Below are 15968 nucleotides of genomic sequence, written 5' to 3'. Positions count from 1 at the left end.
CGAGGGGCGATGGGGAGGCGGGGGTGGATGGATGAATGAGGCGAGCCAGGCCAGGAAGGCAGGTCAAGCCTGAGTGAGGCCATGTGGGGACTGACTGGGCTGGGGGACAGGAGAGTCCCTGTGGGGCAGGAGCAGCGGGGACGGGGGTGGTGAGGCAGGAGCCAGGGCAGGGAGGAGGTGTTGGCCCCAGGAGAAGGTCTGTGTCTTCAAGTGGATGGAAAAACAGCCGGGCAGGCTGCCCACCTGGCCTGGAGAGGGGCACGGGGGCCAGTGCTGGGGTCTCCATTAATGCCTCTGTTCCTGGAGTCACTTACGCCCCAGGATGTCGGCTCTTTCTGAAAAGGGACAGTGAGCTTCCAGCCCCTCTAATGGGGCAAGAAAATGAGACCTATTGCGTACTCCACAGTTTCACGTGTGAGAAGACAAATACAACAAACCCCAAATTTCCTAATTAAAAGATCCTTGTGTTTTCTGAGACGGGGGTTGAATTCATTTTAGCACTCCAAGCTGACAACCCAGGCCCCCACGCATCATGGGATTGCCTTAAAAAAATCATGAGGCTTTTAAATGAAGAAAAGAATTAATTACTTCATATGGTAGTACAGAGGACTGTGCCATGCTCTGCATAAATATCGTGGAAACTCATTGTGTATTCCAAATAATTGGGTGTGGTAAAGGGATAACATTCCTACGGTTGTCTTGTTTTAAAAGCACTTTGGTCATCTCTTTAAGGTGGGAGGCACTGAAATAAGCTGTGTGGAAGGTTTTCAGCTCTCTGCTGTGAGTGCACGACTCGGACCGCTGCTGTCGGTGCTGGCACGTGGTTTACGAAGTCAGACGCTTGTTGGCAATGTCAGCGGCAGGCCGAAGGCTCAGTGTGGTTTACTGGCTGAGGAGGTTTGTGAGAGGCCGTAACCCCTGCTCCCCTCCACCCAACGGGGCAGAAGCTGTGCTCCGAATCCCAGCCAAGCCGCGGCTGCCCCAGCTCTGAGGTTAGACCACTGCCTCTTCGCTCAGCAGGCAGGAGATTCAGGCTTTGGGTCGTCAGCCCAACACGTGAGGATGGATTGGGTACGGTGTAATCCTCCCTCTTCTCCTCTTTACTCCTCCAGGCCTTGGACAGCAAGGATGGCAGTTCCCGGAGCAAATGAAACCACTAGTTATGATGGAGCAGAGACGAGTGGATGCGGAGCACCGAGGGCTGCGTGCTTGTGAGCTGGTTGGTATTTTGGCATCACCCAACACTGCAGTTCTGGTCACGGGAGCTTTGCTTTGTGAGCCCTGTACCCTCTTATAGAAAGCCCGGCATGGGGCAGAGCTGCTAAAGCACTGGCTGTGGTTGTGCAGTCACTGCAGCATGCCATAAATCCAGCTGATGATGACAGGGACACTCCAAACCCTCGCTGCTATTTATTGCCTCTGTGGCTGCTGGCTCTGGGCGAGCAGGGGTGTTGCTGCTCTGCTGTTTGCAGCCCGTGAGAGGGCAGCACAAGGCCGCCGGTTCTTGGCTGGGGGTTTTCAGGTGGCGAAATTGGGCATCCTTATAGCGCGATGAGAGCAGCACCGGGCGATGGAGCCAATCCTCTGAAACTCCCTCTGAAGCAATGTGTGAGTGTTCGCTTAAATCTCGCCCCAGAGCATCCTCGTTCCAGTCGCTAATGTGTGAAACCCACCAGGAGTAGAAGGAAAAGTTCTTTGCTCTGCTTTTCCCTGCAGATTACAAGTGTAATGAACATTGACCCTGACTGCATTTCTGCAGGAGACTGTGAAAATCCTTCATCTTCATGCTGGGCAGGATCTGTATCTCTATCATCATTCTGCAGCGTGGCCAGTACTGATTGCTCTAGAGTATCAACTCTTCAGCAATCATGGGCGTGCAAGAATCATAAGAGTAAAAACATATTTACAGTTTGATTTATTTGTTTTCTGATTTTTGAGTCCCTAGGGCACCCTCAGGTCATTTTTCCAAGCTCTTCCCTACAACATTGCAAAATCTGGCATAAAATCGAGACAGCTAGCAAGACCCACAGCTGGTAACTCTGTTGAATAAAGACATTCGGTTGTCAAGTAGCACTTTTTGTGCCTCGGTGTCACTGGCAACCTGGTCTCTTGCAAATTCACCCTCTTTGGAGTCCCTGCTGAGACTGCCTTTCAGGTGTCAGCTTTCAGGATGGGGTTTTTTTTTGCAACATGGCAATTCATCCACTGGTTAGCACTGAGCTCTGCTTTGCAGAGCCCACAAAGCTCTCGCTCATTCTCTGTTATTACCTTACAACTACTCGAGTTTGTTCTTTGTCATGTGATGAAGTGAGTCCAGTATCTTTAATAACTCCTTTCCATTTTTCCTTCCAGCTGAGTAATACAGAACTTGCTTTTCCTGGGGTAATCCATAGAGATGGATGTTGGGCAATGAAAATGCAAAAGGAAGCCAGAATCATGTGATTGTGTTGGACCAGGAGAAGGTAAGAATTTTATATTCAGTGTTATATCTGAAGAGACTGCTGTTTATGCACCTAACCTTGTGACAGGGCAAAAACACTGCCAGAGGAATATTATTACCTGAAAAACTGTTTATTTCCCCTTAAAAATTTGTGAACTGGCAAAGAGGCAGCAGCTCCTAATAGGAACACGGGGATTCCTCTGTCCTGTGTGTGGATGTCAGTAGTCAGCAGCCGAAACATCTGTATATCTTGTCCCCTCTGCCGGGACAGTAGTGATTTCTTGGTCTAGGAACTTGGTCCTGAAAACTGCTGAGTAAATTCCAATTGGCATTTACTGGAATCCACTGGAGGGGTGATCCTTGAGCCCCCCCGCAGGACTGGGTAATGCTGGCAGCCTGTTTCTTAGCTGGTCACTAGGAGCTTAGCCTGCTGAAGGGCCCAATCCTGTGAGCTTCAGAGCTCTTTCAACTCTCAGTAACTTTCACTGGAGTTAAGGGTCACTCAGTACCTCCCAGGAGGAGGCCCTGAGTGGTCTCAGCTTTTAAAATTAATGGTTTTGAGCATGAGAATCTGGCCTGGGAGATTTTAATTTGAATTTGCTGTTTTTAGCTTGAGCTTGAAACTGACTCAAATAGTTCTTCTGCCTTCAGTGCTGTATGTTACTATGTTAGAGCCTTCCCCGTTGTTGGTCTCGCAGGCGCCAAGTCCGTCCTCCGCCTTAGACAACTGTAGCCAATGGACTGAGATCAGGGGTGAATTTGGCCAGGGATGATTGAAATAATAAATAAAATTAAAAAAAATAAAGGTACATAAAGCAAAACTTTGAGCTTGGAATGGCTTCTGAGGTTCTGAGTAGTTTAAGTAATCCAGGAGAAAATATGCAATGAAATCTGTTTTCCATTATTGCAAGAGATGGTATGTCTTAAAATTTGATCAAAACCATTTTTTATATGATGAAGATAACGCAGCTTAAAGTGATATAGAGATCTGAGATCTTTTTTATCAATGTAATATTTACAAATTATTGTAGACTTGACATTCTTCTTTATTTATTGATAAGGCTTGCTGTTCCTATCTTGATCTCACAGCAAATAAAAATAATTTCTGACCCAGTTCTAGCTACCAGTGGTATTTTTGAAGGAAGTGGTAGTAAAAACTCATTACTGGTATGTATGTGCCTGCTAGTTTTCTTATCCAGACCCAGTTTGTTGTATATCAAGACAGCGCAGTGGTAGAGACCTGATGTTCTCTCTTGCCTTGTATTTAAGAAAAAGTGAAGACACTTATGTGACAGTCCCACGTTCACATTTCTCTGGTACTGTGGGTTTTGTAAGATTCCCCAAAAAAGCCAAGATTGAATAGAACAAGGACACTCCATTCCTGTTCCTTTAAAGGAATATCTTTCAAGCTTGAGTGGCTTCTGAGCTGAATGGCTGTGAGCAACAGCATATAGAGTTCAGTGCAGAGAATACCTACGCACATCAACGAGCAAGCAGGGCCAGAGGAATTTATTCCCAGGTCTGTCAGTTTTCTCCTGTATGAGTGTACGTGCTCCCCTTGCTGGTTTTTCTATTCCTATTCCCACATCATCAGTCAATCCCCGTTCCTCTGTAGTTTTTATCCACTTCATATCTTTGCTGAGGGATGTCCTTACTCACTCCTCTGAGGGAATTTCTTTGGAGGCTTCATCTATTCCCGCAGGGATCAAATAGTAGACCGCTGTGTCTCACCGAGCCACGATTCAGCAAGGGCCACCTCGGATTGTGGATGTCATTTACAAGGAATGGGGTCAAAAAAGAAGTTGTCTGTTTCTTATTTTCTTCCTTGGTACTACAGGGAATTCACCCTCAGAGAATTTATGAAAATGTCAATAGGTCAAGTAAGAGTGTTCCGGATGTTCACAGTAATAATTTACTAGCTGGCAGGGCTCGTTTGTTTACATCCTCTATAATGATCCCAAGGGACAGACTTAATCCTGGTTTTGGATATTTGATTGAGAGTAGCTCTTGGGGTATCTGCCAGGATGTTTGTAGTCCATACACAGTCAGTTGTGGGATCTTATGCTAATGATGTTTTAAGGTAAAATAAATAAATAGGCTTTTTCACCCCATCAGTTAGCATGCAGCGTAACTCCAAAAGCAGTTCAGCTAATGACTCAATACAAACACTTCTGATGTGGCCGAAAACAGAAGCCCCAGTCCGTTTAAATTGTTACTGTCCGATTTCAAGGCAACAGAGAACCCAGTAGGTCTTGCAGATGCATTGGTTAAATGGAGCCAGCACAGGGGAAGGCACAGTGCATCAGCTGGCAGGGAGAGAGGGGAGGAGGTGGAGGCTGTGCAGCGTGGGGCATGGGCATCACGCACTGATGGGGAGAGATGATGGACTCATCAGGGTGTCCGTCTTGGATGCAGCATGGCTGGAAGGTGGCAGTGCCAGGTGACCAGTCGACACTGCAGCAGCTTGCACGAGTCCCTGCTGCACTCCACAGCTTGCAGCTGGGTACATCTATGTGTATGTGGAGCAGCACAGCACGCGTGGGAGAAGATCCACTCTTCACTTTAGGCTTCTAATTGAAGCACTTCAAGCAGGTGCCTGGAGTTAAGGGGCTAAATCAGGGTTCGTTTCTCTTAATCCCTTCTGTAAAATGCAGATAACAGCACTTTCTATGGGTTTCAGTCTTACCAAGCTCCAAGCAGCGTGCGAAGTGTTCAGTGTAATCTTCATTGAGCACGTGTCTTTTGCACTCTGTTGCTGTAAGTTAAAATTTGGAATTGGGTGGAGTGTCACACCCGCGTCATGAAGCAATGGCAAAGCTGGGCATTGGGTGGAAGAGCAGAAGCATGTGGTGATTTGGTCCTGGCTATGTGACATCTGGCTCTACTTGGTGCTGTCTGCTACCTGCAGCCTGAAAACTAAACTGAAAACATAGCAGCAATTGGAGATTGCTGGAAATGTCTTTTCCACAGCCCCCCAAATGGTCATTGATCAGAAAAATAACATGCATGTAGTTGTGACACGTGAGGGACTCATGGGTTCATTTCTGGAGCAGTTACAAATCGTATCCTTGCTCAGATGCTGCTGGAGAACCAACAAGGAGGCTTCTTGGGGAACTATCAGGGCTCACTCATCTTTTCTGTCTCTCCAGGAGCTTGTGCAGTTGAATTAGCTTTTACTGTTGGTACATTTCTTCCTACAAATCCGGAAAAGGTACATCAGGTTCTCCTAGACAACTGTTCTGACAGCAAGGAAAACCAGAGTGGGTTTATAAATAAAGGGTGGGAAATAGCTCAGTGGTGGCATAGCAGAGAAGGATGCAGAGGTTTTAGTGGGCCACAAGCTGAATATGATTCAACAGTTGGTGCTTTGTGAAAAAAAGACTAATTTTATTCTGGCATGTATTAGCAGGAAAGTCATGTGAGACATGGGCGTAATTAATCCTGCCACTCTGGTAGGCATTGGTGCTCCCAGCTTTGAGCACTAAGGAAGAGAAGGACACACTGGAGACCAAAGGAGAGCAAGAACAACCAGAGATCTAAAACTCTGGACCTAGGGAGGAAGCTGAAGGAACTGGATTTATTTAATCCAGAAATCAAAGACAAAGTGTAGGGTTTGCTAAGGACAGTCTTCCAATGAGTGAAAGGTAAGAGGGCTGAATCAGTTCTCCTCTAACTCTGCTGTGGGCAGGATAGGAAGGCTGCTTAACTTCCAGCAACACACATTTCCATGAGTTTTTTGCAGAAGGTTTCTTCTTATTAGGCAGTAGGCTTCGCATGGGAATTTCTGTGTGGTTTTTATAAGTACATCAGAAAACGCCCTGAATATGGTATACATGTGCTTGATAATGCATGTGGGGGGACTGGATCATTTCTTTGGGGGTGGGAAAGATTGCTCTTCCTCTGTGCTTGGAAGAAGATTCAGTGACATTGGGGAGCAGCAAATTTGAATGGGTGGGAGAGGTATATTCGCATACAGGGAGCTGGCTTGCAGAAATGTCAATGCCATGTGCAAATCTCCCGTTGACTCCAGTAGTTTTTCAGGTTTACAATGTAGCACTGGAACCGACTACACAGAATAAACCAGAATAAACCAAAACCTGACCATTTCTGTGAATGAGACCATCACAGTTACAATTACTAGGTAGATGATCTCAAGGGAATTTTCTAAGGATCTAAACCTTATATTTAAAAAAAATAAACCAGTCCTAATGAATGAGGAAGGGGAGGGGAGATAAGATGACATTCACACCTCTTCCAGGGTGGGATACCTGTGTTTTTGCTTACTGCAGGGTATATGAAATCTGTAAGGCTGATCTGGGGGTATCTGGGTGTAGTAAATGCTATAAATGCCTGAAATCCTCTGGATTTGATGGAGCAGTACCCATTTTGGGGGGAAGGGGGAGAATGTTCTGCTCCAAAGAGGCCAACTGAATTGATTATTTCAGTGAGCAGAGAGCCTGTAGCCACTTCTATCTTTTCTTGGTTGCTAACAGTACCATTTACCAAGAGCTTCTTTCTTAGAGATGGTTGATCGCTGAAAATTTCAGATAAATCAGTCAAACATTTAGGTTGCTTCTCTAATTCCAACAAATGTGGGTCGGAGAATTAGGTGGGGAATCTTGAAGAGTTTTCTCCTAAGTTTAAAGAGGATAAAACCTTGCGATCTGAACTCTTTGGCTTGGGGTAGCATGGTTCCAGACCATGTACTTTACTTATTTCTGTTTGTAAGGTTTTCAGCAGGTCTTGGTACTGGGGCAGAAATGCAATGAGAAGACTTTTCTTGAGCTTGCTCTTGTTTTAGTGAATGCTGACAAACTCAGTGGCAGGTAGAAGTTTTCTCTTTTTCAGCCTAAAAGCTCAATAGGTGAGGGTTTTCATAGGCTTGAGTTTTGCAGCAAAGGTTTTGTCTGGTTTTTTGATTTTTAAATTTCAACCCAGCCAGTTTCTCCTATTTTAGTGTTCTTGGTATTGAAGATAAATTGAGGTAATTTAAAATCCTCTGAAGTAGTTTTCCAGGTATTCTTTGGCTTTGATGAAAGAGAGCTAGTGTCCGTATCAAAAGCATCCAGGAAAAAATGATTAATTTCCTTGTGTGGCAGAGAGGCTAACGGTGCCACCACCGCTGCAGCTGGCACATGGTGAACTACTTTGATCTCCTGGCTTGCCTTTGAACCACTTGCAAGCCCTAAAGCTCTTCAGTTCTCCATTGAATGGTATTGCTTTCGGAGCTTATGCCTGTTAGCTCAGCACAAGGCTCTAGACCTAAGGAAATACAACCGAAAGGCCCATAAAGGTATCTTGTTTTCAAGTTACCACTCCCCATGGTGAAGCCCTCTTGCCTCCTGCTGTTGGACTGGAAAGTTAACTGTGGACAACCCCATCTTACGGGGTGAAGAAGAATATGCGGGTCATGTTACTCTACGGGGTGCTGCCGACAGTGGAATCACAGCCCTCTGTATAAAGAATCGTGGTCGGTCGTTCCCACCACTTTGAGGGTCACAGGTGTTATTGAAAAATGCATCTGAGAAGTTTGACCAGCGAGTCGATCTTTGATTTATCAGCAGATACAGTTCCACAGTGGGAGCAGAGATAAAAGGCGGACGGATTCAGTCATTTTAACCATCCTATTGTTCTCCTATTTATAGTGAGTTACTGGTTCTTGGACAAGGTGGGAAGAGTCTGTGGGGTTTTGTTCTTTAACAAAAGCATCCTTTCTCCACAATGTTAATTACTCATTTGTGCCAAATGAGGAATGAGAAACAGAGTTTAAGGATCTAATTAACGTTTGCTTCTCCTTTCAACAGATCAGTCTTTACACTCAAACTCTGTGATAAAACTATTTTCACTTACTTTCTAGTCATCTGAGAATCTTCCAGCCTCCACAGAATCTGCATTTCTGGGTTAGGAAAACAAATAAATAAAAAAGCAAAGCTAGAAATAATATCCTGCTACTTTTAAAAAAGGACAAATGTCATTCGTTTGTGCATGTATCATCTTTTTAGCCCAGCAGTGATTACTGTACATGCCAGGAGAAGTACCTGTTAACCCTAAAGCTTCTTCACAAATCTTTTGTTCTGACATACCTAGAGTGGGCACAGTTTAAAAATATATATATTTTATCCTGATTTGGCTTATTCCCACACAGGAATAGGTAATATAAGGTACCATTATAACAATCTGACTGTGTCTAAGTAAGGCAGTATTATCTTTACCACTGTAGACTGGCATAATTAAAGTAGTGTTGAAAAGCCATAGGTTAAGGTTATTGCTTTGGACATATACCAAGGACTGTTACATTTTTTTAAAAAGCATTGCTCCTCAGAAATAGGGACTACAGGATTTGATTCAAAGTTCTTAATTCTGGAAAGCATTCTGAGGTTTGTTAAAGGTGCCATATTTAGTCATAAAAATAACAAAATGAAAAATACAGACGTGTATTTATAGTAGGAATAATGAAGATTTATAGGGTAACGATAGTTGCAGTGCTCCTAGCCTAGGAACTCTATATTGAACAGAGTGGTTGAATGTTTGGCTTTTAAAAAGAGAGAGAAAAAAACCAAAAAACAGATGAATAATGAAAAACAAATCCTTTCTCTGGTGAAAAGCCAAACCTGTGTTTTGAAAATTAAATGTTTTTTTGGGTTAAGCAGTGAAAAAGTGGACTTGATCTTTGCAACAGCTTGGATTTATTATTGGAACCAGTTGGCTGTGCCATAGAGGAGAGGAATTTTCTGGTAATTAGAGCAAGAAACTGGGAGTCAGAAGCGGTAGGGTCTGTTTCTGGCTCGGGCACTAGCACGCTATGTAGCCTTGGGAAACATGCTGCCTCATTTGTACCTTGGCTTTGCTGTCTATAAAATGGGGCTAAGGAAATAACTCAACCTCACAAATTACATGCACTAATTAAAGAACATTTCCACCGCACCTTGAGGTCTTTACTGCTAGAGGATGGATTTTCACAAGCATGTGCTTCAAATGCTTTTGAAAAATCCTGCCCTAAACATTTACAAGCCTGATTGCCCGGATTCCTAAATCCACGTGTGGGTATCTAATTGAAAAGGGTCTGATTTCCAGAAGTTTGTCTGCTGATGAAAAAGAACATGATGGAGAGTGTTTTCTCACTGGACTATGAAAACAGGGGGATCACGGGACTCCCTCCCGCTGGGATCCTGCCGTTTAGCTTGGCCGATTTCACAAGCTCCCCCCTGCTCCCCAGCAGTAACATGTAATCCCCGCAGGCTTCCGTGCTCTGAATGCTGTGGCTCCATTGCAGCGCTCCGAGAGGCAGCTGCAAAGAGGCAGGTGGGGAATGATCAGCTTAGTTAGTACGTGCAATTGGTGGTCTCTGGGGGGTGTGGAAATGCTCCTTGCCCTGCTGGATACAGCTTCCTTAGGAAAGCAGCAGTCAGAATTAATTTGAGTAATAGCTGCACATCCTTACTGGAGTTACCACCAGTATCCCTGAGGCCCCATATCTGATTTGGCTTGGGTCTCCCAGCGGTTCAATTTCTAAATCACCATCTGTCAGCATTAGAGCTACTCGGCCGCCCCTTCCTTCGGACGATGCCGTGGTCGGTGAGTAAAAGGAATGCCGTTTGCCTTGGACGCCATCCCTCCCCGGAGCAGAGGAAACGCGCGCTGACAAGACAGGAAATTCTCGTGAACCGCAAGGACCTGGAGCTTGCCTCTCGCCTTCCTGTGGGCCTTACCCGAGTTTCAGCCTGGGTGTTTAAAGATTATTAATAGCAATAGCTACATTAACAGGTTTATGTTTTTCTTCTTCTGTCAGCGAAGTTATTTCTTCATGTGAGACTTTCTGGTTGTTTTTATTCAACGTAGTCGGAGACGGACCCAAGAATGTGGTGGTATTGCAGTACAAGGATCCGTTCGAGCTAATGGGCAGCCAAGCGGGGATTTCGCTCTCAGTCAGAAGCGGACAGGCTTTCAAGTCTCCAGTGCAAAACATAGCTCCAAACTGGGGCAGGCTTAGCACAGTGAAGGATTTTGTTACACAAGTATTTCTTTTCAGCAGCAGCGCACTTCCAGAACGCAGTCACTTTCTCCTTGCTACGGCTGATCGTTCCTGCACCCGCACTGTTCCCCTCTCTCATCCTGTTGTACCTTTTGCGTGGCTGTGTGATGGCCCAGCTAGGGAATTATCTCAATTCAAAAAGAAAAAAGAACAAAATCCCCCCTTTTTTGGTTTTCTTTCTGTTAGGTTATTTTTATTTCAGGTCAGTTCCCTAATCCATATTTCAGCTGCAGAAACAAGTCATACAGACAGTGAGAGGGTGACAAGGGGCAGAAATGTGGGTGCTGCTTAAGCCAGCGCTTCTACTCAAACAAATGCTTGTGCAACTGGAGGCTAGGCCTGGACAAAGAGAAGCTCTTTTTTGCCCTGCTTTGAGTCATGAGGACCTCAGAGTGAGTCTTGGCTGTAGGAGTCAGCAAGACATATGTGTGTGGTTGGGCGTTTGTGTCCAAGGAGACAGTTTGTGTCTTCAGTGTTTGGTCACTGGGTAGAAAGCTCTGCTGTTTGCTGGGCATAAAAGCTCTGCCACGGTCAACAAGCTCACAGACTGGCTCTAGGTTTGCAGGAAAAGAAAGGTCATGCTGAGATTGGAGAGTGCTAAGTTCACTACATTTCAGAAGGAGTGTGACTTTGTAAAGTAAGTCCTGCATGTTCAAAAATTAGTGCATTACTGTTCATTCTTTAAAGTGCACCCCTTTGTGTAACACGACTGTGTCTGCTAACGTAGGAAAGGAACTGGTCATCATCCTACACAGAGTATTGGATGTGTCTGACTAATGGTCCAACAGGTGACAATATTTGGGTGGTTACTGGGGAACTCATAAAGCTGTTCTCATAAAACCTCTGGGGTCCAAGCATTCAGATACAGGGAAGAGAAGTCCTAGTTTTTAAATGTGCTAAGCGCTTCCTGCAAACTAATGATTTCATCTTCTCCTGCTTTCTGCTGGAGTCGCTGGTGCTTGGTGCCTGCCAGAAGAGATCTGTAGCTGGCATACAGGCAAGCTGTTCTGCTGCCTGTGGAGAAAGGTGTATTTTGTCTAGCAAAGCAAGGGAAGGGGTGTTTGGAAACTTTAGCACAGCTGAGTAGCGCACAGGATGAGAAGACTGTCCTCCACAAAGTCTGTGCTGATATTCACAAGAAGTTAAACAGGGCTTATGGGGTGAGTAGATGGTGGGCTGGTTCTCTCTTGAAAAGACTTTTTCACAGGAAGAAGGACAGAGAAGAGTAAGAGTTCAACTTTGTTTATCCCAGATTTATTATGGAGTGTAATATGTATTGTAAACAACTTTCTTCATAGAAAAGTATGTGCGTGAAGCCTGTTCTGATTTATTTTCTCTGTTGTTCAGATTTAGCCCAAAGTGGTACGAGTTCCTGGTTTCCCCTAAATGTTAATGCTTTTAAAAATAAGCCCAACATGTAATTTCACTTACGGTAGGCTTTGTGTTTGTCACGCAGAACAATAGCTGCAGCAGAACATGAGCTCTGAATGGCCACCCTCAATACAAGCTAGCGCTGTTTCTAGTGCAGAGTCAGAGCAAGAGCCCATAACCCTGAACAACGTGAGCAAACCCGGGGTTGCGCTCTTGGTCTGGACCCACCAATTCCCTTTATTGGGCGCCTGGGCTGTAGGCTTGCTTTACTCATCCTTCCTCTCTGCTGTGTGTGGGGGCGTATCGCTGCCGAGGAGGGGGAGATCAGAGACATTGTTTTCGTATGATCAGGCTGAATCTCTCTTTTTGTTGATTTCATAATGCCAGGGAGAGCAACTGCAGCTCCCTCCTGGGACCAAACTCAACCCGTAACAAGGCTTCCTTTCTCCTGACGTCTCTGCTGACCTTCGTTTCACTCTTAACTGCTGTGTCAACTTGACAACCCTGGAGCCTGCCCTGACCTTGCAGCATCGCCGCAGAAGTTGCTAAGAGCGACTGGGAAGTCTGTTGGTAATGAACTGGCAGCACCAAAGCCTGCAGCATGTGAGTGTTCCTTAGTCGTCAGATTTTGTATCCATCTGTTGGTTGCTTAGCCCCAGTTAACTGTTGATATCAGCTAAGGTCCCACCCAATGTGATAAGGCTTAGAGCTGCAAAATACTCCTGGAATATGTCTAAATGCAGCCAGCCTTCTCGTATTGAGTGCTGGACAAGGCATTGCTCCCTAATTATGCATTACTGCATAAATACTGCACATGTTTGTTCAATGAGTAGGAGATGTTTGGAATTCATCTTCAGCACCTCAAGACAGCCCCAGATCGCCAAAATAGGCTGTTCTAGGAGCAAATGAACTAAACCTCTGAATTAGAAGGGTTTAGTCGTGAATGTGAATGGGTCCACTTTGGTGAACAGATGAGAGGGAAACAGGGCTCTTGAGTTCCCTGAAGACCCATGAACTGACCCTTTGAGTTTTCTTTATTTGTCAGAGGAAACAAAATCTCACAGAGCTATGTTTTCTCCTTTGCCATTTAACTTAGTTCTTTGCTGGTAATTGTAGCAGTGAAGTGAAGAGCTAAGCGCACCAGAGAGAGCTTTGGAGCAGAGTAAAACCATACAGCAGAAGACAGACAGGGCGATGGTCACTTCTCCTATATGAATCATCTCCTTTAGCCAGACTTAGTCTTGTGTGCTCTCATTGATTCTGTCTGAGCCTTGTCCTACACTACTATATGTGAAAGGAGAACTGGATCCTGTAACAGACTGATAAACAGGGCCGGCAGTCCAGCACACTTATAAGCATCCTGCCTATAAGTGCCTTTAAGTGATAACAGTGTCCACACCATTCAGTACAGAACAGATCCTGTGCGGTGCCTGCATTGAACATCCAGCTCTTGAGCAGATCCTAGATCTGGGGCTTTTCCAATGTCCTGCAACATCTTTGAATTTGGGTCTTTGCTCTCTTTGGTCCATGTGGAAGCTCAAGAGCTCATTCAACTCGGAGCACATCACCTTGGCTCTATCTGAAACCAGTATTTGGGACTTTTGGGACACAACTGGACAGCAGGAGCTCAGTCTTTCCTGTTTTGTTGGCTGTATGGAAAGGAAACCTTTATCCATGCACCACAGCAGGCCTTGCATGGCTGGCTAGATGCATCTGTGGAAGGGGAAATCGCATTCCTCTAACGCATCGAGGGTGGGTGGTTACTGCCAGAAGCAGGATGCTGGGTTTATCAGGCCAACGGTCTGATTCGGGACAGCAATCCCTGTGTTCCCCAGCCCAACTGATGGGTGAAATCCTTTGTCTGATCTCAGCATTGCTTTTAGCAGCTGGCTCCAGGGAGAAGGGCGGAACAGCCTCCTGCAGAGCCGGGCCTTACAAAGCAGCCTGTGTGGGATGGAAGGTCCCCTGCTCTCTGGCTCGAAAGAGCGTGTGGGGGTGTGTATGTGTGTGCCATGGGGGGAGCACTTCTGGCAAGCAACGATCTTGTCCAAATAAACAAAAGGCTAAAACCAGCCCGTCCTTGGCCCCTTGAGAAACCCTGCAGCAGATGCTGCCAGTGACTGTAGGTCCTTGTTGGGAATCCCATGGATAATCATTGACAGCAGGGAAACACATGGCAGCATACGGCAGCTCAGAGAGGGCCCTCTTTGTTCACTGAAATCAGTAGAATCTCTGTCTTGTCAGTGCTGATGAAAAAGCACCGGCTGGTTCAAGCTCAGAGCGGGGAGTGAGCAGAGCTGCCTTTTGCTCTTGGCTCGGCTGTAGGCTTGCTGTGTGGCCTCAAGCAAGTTGCCTCTCTCCTCTGTACTGTGGTTCCTCCTGTTGCACATTGAGGTCAGGGATAGAAAGCTGCTTCCCTGGGGATTTGTGGCCAAGCTTTTAAACTTTGCAAGGTGCTTTGTGGCTGGAAGGCACTATGTTCAGAATAGGTAAATGTTCAATACTAGTATAATTATTTACATATGATTCAAAAGATGAGGAGGGGCGGAGAAGTTCAGCTGAAAGGTCAGCTTGTTACAAGACAGAATTGGTTTTTGCCACCAGTGAAAATGAGAAATGAAGCAAGGAGAGAAAGAGGCTGGCTGGGTATGATCAGAGATGACACCGGAGCAGGCTTGGCCTCTCTCACATGAAATGCTTTTCTCTCTTTTTGCTGCATTGTGAGTTCAACTTTTTGGCTCTGTTACTCAAGTGATTCATATTTCAGGCACAGTGATGGCCGGGTGAGGTGGCTTGGGCGAGAGGAGTGGAGGACTGAAGAACTGCGTGCAGTTCCAGTGTGAGCGTGACAGGAGACTGGGGACTCGGGATTAAAAGGAGGAGTCAGGTCGGGTCACAGTGCTTCGGCCGTGCTGTCTAAGGTGCCCTCTTCGTGCTCCGTTCTGCACACTGCTGTCGAGTCTCATGGTGTGCAGATAGGAAAGAAATACATGTCCCCTTGGACTGATGGACTTCCTTCCTTTTGCAGAAGTTAAATTGAGGCAGGAGGTGGGAATAACTGAGAGAGACTTAGACCTAAGCACATGCTGTTGTTTTCTCCTACTGTCAATATGGAAACCACCTTCAGATTTCTCCATATCTGGAGCAGCCAACTGATTGTCCTACGGTAAAAATGAAAATGCTAAGCAAAGCCTAAATCTATAAAAACCTGGGATGTAGTTCTCAGCGGGACTCTGCAAAGTAACCATATCATTCCTCTTACACCTGAACACTACATACCAGCCTAGGAAGTGACAAGATTTTCTAGCCATGCTCTGAAATCGTGTTTTATGGGTTAGGGGCATCCCAGGGACACAGCAAAGCATTTTGCATGCAGCTGTGAATTAGTGTGTCCGTGGAAATTTCCTTCAGAGGGGGCATCTACAAGGAGGGATGCGTCTTGGACAGGTGCTGATGTAAAAATATACAGATCCGCATATGGGCTCCAGAAACACAACAGGCTGGCACCAGCACTTTCTCAAAACAGACTTTTCTCTTCTGCTTCATTTTTTATTCCTTCTTGAGGCTTTTCCAGCATCCCTCGTTGGAATTTATAATCCGTCTACCTTATCATTTATCATGCCTTCTAGTCTCAGACTCACTGCAACTCACATCCCTCCTAATGAAGTAGTAGTTGATTGTTCCCATCTGATCCCATTCCTGCTAATCCTGAGAAGTTACAATTGAGTTAAAAAGTCACATATGTAGTTAACATGTCAAGAAGCACAGAAAGGAGAGTGTGTGAGGCCAAGGTGAAGTGACCGGACTGTTCTGTGTGATTGGAAATCAAGCTAGGAATATTCAGTGGGAATTATCTCATGAGAATGACTGTACCCGTTTCACTGTAGCATAGCTATGTTGTCTTCTGAGTCTTCTCATTTGTATCAGCATATGTGAAAGGACATTTGGAGTCTCTGCTCAGTGTGGTGGTGTGTCCCTAATGGTCTAGAATAAAGAAAGGAGTAGGATATAAAAGACTTGAGATTCAGTTTTTAAAAGAGTGGTTTTTAAATTGAGGGTGATTCTTCACAAGATAGTTATCTGGCATTAAAACAATCATATATCACAAGATTGGAAAACACCCTA

Source organism: Ciconia boyciana, chromosome 21 (assembly GCF_034638445.1).
Source record: "Ciconia boyciana chromosome 21, ASM3463844v1, whole genome shotgun sequence".
NCBI classification, from domain to species: Eukaryota; Metazoa; Chordata; class Aves; order Ciconiiformes; family Ciconiidae; genus Ciconia; species Ciconia boyciana.
The sequence above is the reverse complement of the archived record's forward strand: the minus strand, read 5'-3'. Positions refer to the sequence as shown.